The sequence below is a fragment of the Tenrec ecaudatus genome, chromosome 10 (genome assembly GCF_050624435.1).
Source record: "Tenrec ecaudatus isolate mTenEca1 chromosome 10, mTenEca1.hap1, whole genome shotgun sequence".
NCBI lineage: Eukaryota > Metazoa > Chordata > Mammalia > Afrosoricida > Tenrecidae > Tenrec > Tenrec ecaudatus.
In genome coordinates this window covers 155,161,123-155,163,829 of record NC_134539.1, presented here as the reverse complement: position 1 = coordinate 155,163,829, position 2,707 = coordinate 155,161,123, and positions in this window count along the sequence as shown.

The window sequence follows — 2,707 nt, the reverse complement described above, 5'->3', positions numbered from 1 at the left end:
GTGGTGGTCGGCTGCACACTGAGAATAAGCATCAGAGAAGGTCCGTCCGCCCTCCTTCCTTTGGACATGCTGTCAGGAGAGCCCAGTCCTTGGAGAAGGACATCACGTCTGGTAAAGCGGAGGGGCAGGGAACGAGTGGAAGAGCCTCCACAGAGGTGGGCGGACATGGTGGCTCCAACAATGGCCCGGGCACAGACATCACGGTGAGGGGGCGCAGGATCGGGCGCAGTTTCCTTCTGTTGTGCACGGGGTCGCTATGGGTTGGAGCTGACTCGAGGGCACGACTCTCTCTGATGCCCAGAGGAGGGGTGGGGAGCAGGCCAGTGACGTGATGAGGGTAGGCACTCACTCACTGCCCTCTAAACGCAGGTGGTCCCTGTGGCTCCTGCCTGGGGCCTGAGTGCCCGTTGATGACAAGATCCAGTATCCATTAGTGCCTCTCCAAAGCGGTTGAGAGACAGCTCATGACGCGGGGGGCTTCACCTCCACCCCCAGAGTGGTAATTTCCATAATAACCTGGCCCTGAGCAGACCTTTCATTAACCATCGCATGCGAGGATACAGAGCAGCTGGCAACGGCTCATAAATATATATTGTTAACCCTGAGAAAGGTGCCTGGCTTTTTGAATCGCCACTCGGCTCCTCTCCACCGCTCTCGACTGCTGGGGAGGGGGGACTGTGGGGTGGGGGTCTGTAACAAAGGACCACAGACTCAGATAGCACAAGCCAACACAGGGCGGTACCCTCGCAGTTCCTGAGTCAAGGTGTTGGCAGGGCCGTGCCCCCTCTGCAGGCTGAGAGGCAGGGTCTGTTCCAGGACTGTCCCCAGCGTCTGGGGGTGCCTGGCCATCCTGCACGCTGCACGCCTTACAGATGCAACATTCCCATCTCTGTCTCAGGCATCTTGTCTTGTCTGCTTTTGGATTGGGGTCCACCCTATACTGGGGTGGCCTCGTGTTGATGTGATTCCATTCGCAAAGACCCTGTTTCCCAACCAGGTCACCCCCCCCCCCCGCCTAGGTGAGGGTGACATTCCTGAAGAGGGGGCAGAGCTCAGGAAGGAGGTGTGCTAAAGCTCCCTCCCTCTGCTGTTCCAGCCCCCAGCTTCTCTCCTCAAAAGCCTGGCCTTCCCCACAGTTGATTCAACCCAGAAGGCCCCAACTCTGGTGGTTTAGCCGCAGGCTGTCCCTGAGATGCAGACAGTGTCCGGTACTTGACATAAGCGGTCAGCGTCCCCCGAGCAGCCACTCCTCTTCCCATGACACAGACATGGACACCGAAGCTCAGGGCGGTTGCGTGGCGGGCCCACATTCATGCAGCTGGTTCACCCCAGCGCCAGGATGAGCACCCAGCTCGTTCAAGCAGCTGCTGCCCAGGAGAACCTCCTTCGATGATGGTGGTGCTCGTACGGCCGTGTAAATGGCGAGGGACTGGGTCCCCTGTGCCCGAGTAGGACTGGGCTCTGTAAGGCTTTTGGTGACTCAGTTTTTGGGGCTGGGTCACCAGGTCTTTCTTCTGAGGCACTTCTGGGTAGACTCAATCCCTCAACCTTGTGAACAGCAGAGCTATTAACCCTTTGAGGAGTGACTGTCTTACATTATAAATGGGTAAACTGAGGCTGGGGCGTGGTTCGCCTGCAGCCTTGGGGCTGACATGGACTTCTCAGACCTTTCTTGCTCCCCCCACCCCATCCACACACGCTTGCCTGGAGGAAGGCTGAGAGGACTTGCTCTCAAATCCCTTACAGACACTCAGGGCAAAGGGACAGCCAGCCCCACCTCTCCACCCCCATCCTAGGTGAGTCCCAGCCCCCAGAGAGGGTGTGGCTGGGACCATGTCCTGGTCACCTTGGCTCCTAGCTTTGAGTGTGTCAGACTGGGGGCAGCCCCACCCAGACCGAATCCCAGCTCTGCTCAAGCTCTTGGGCTGCCGCCTACGCTCACACACCCCCGCCCCCGTGACGTCAAGGGGATACGCTGCTTGATGCGTCCCCCGGAAGTCCTTTTAGTGGTTGACTCATATTTCAGACCAGTGGCAGGCTCAGACTTTGCAGAGAGGGGTGACATGGGGGCTTCCTGGCAGGGCCCCTGGGTCCCAGCACCATCTGAGGATGCTGAGACTCAGCAGAGAGGAGCGTGTCGTGTCTGCGCTCCGGGGCAGCTGCAGGCATGGCAGCGTCCCCCGAGCAGATTTTGCGTTCTTGGCTGTCATTGGATTCTGTTGTCTATGCCGTCAGGCACCGCCCAGCCCATGCCCGCTCACAGCCAGGCTGTGCGCAGCAGAACGGGACACCACCCACCCACCCTGGTTGGTCCTCACCGTGGTGGCCCCATGTGTGAACTGGTTGGGGCGGCCCCCGTGCCCCTCCCCCTCCTGGAGGGACTCCCTCGTGTTCCCTGACCCTCTGTTTGACCAGCTCTGTGTCCTTCCCCAGCGACTGGCCGCTCTGATCACATGTCCAAAGTACATGAGACAATCTCTCCCCCATATTGTCACTTCTAAGGAGCATCCTGATGGATGTGTTTGTTCTTCCCAAGTCCAGGGTCATGTCAATCGTTTCCTCCACCGCCATCATCCGAAGGCATCAATTTCTGTTCGGCCTTCCTTAGTCCTTGTCCGTCCTTCCCATGCACGTGTGGCGATTGAAAGCATCTTGGCTTGGGCCAGGTGTACACGCCTTCAGCTTCCAAGTGACAGTTTTGCCTTTG